The following is a 579-nucleotide window of genomic DNA, read 5'->3' as shown; positions in this document are numbered from 1 at the left end:
ATACTGAGTGTAGATGGGGTTGGAGGAGTGGAGCGGAAAGGAGACCTTGGCAAATTCAAGATCTTCTGCCAATTTGCACTCCTTCCTCCATCCTTCCTGAGTCTCCCCAGCTGGTACAGATGAGACTCTATACTATTCTGTGTGGGTAGCTAGATAGGCATGGGCACAAGTGTTTATTTTTGTGTTTTGGGGTATAAACAAGAAACGTTTGACTTGGAGACCTGTGGCATGCCTTGTCTATCAGTAATCTGACTTGGGTAATAGTAATACCCTACCTGGTAAGAGAGAATGAAGGATCATTGAGGAAACATAACTTAATTTGGTGTGTAAAAAGAGTATATGGCTGGGCACTTGGGGTGCCTGCCACTTCAAGAACTCAAGCAGCCTGTGAAGCCATGGCAGGTGTGGGCAAGGGCTAATTGAGAGTCAGCTGACCGAAGCTGCCACAGTGGAGGCTAGGCCTGATAGAGGCAGTCACCTGACTCAGGAAGGAGTCATCTGACTCAGGAGGGCTGGGCTTAGAGCAGGCATAAGCCCAGCAGTAAAATCTTGGAGCCTGCTGAGACAGCACCACTTCAG

Source organism: Alligator sinensis, unplaced genomic scaffold (genome assembly GCF_000455745.1).
Source record: "Alligator sinensis unplaced genomic scaffold, ASM45574v1 scaffold208_1, whole genome shotgun sequence".
NCBI classification, from domain to species: domain Eukaryota; kingdom Metazoa; phylum Chordata; order Crocodylia; family Alligatoridae; genus Alligator; species Alligator sinensis.
This window is presented reverse-complemented; position numbering follows the sequence as displayed.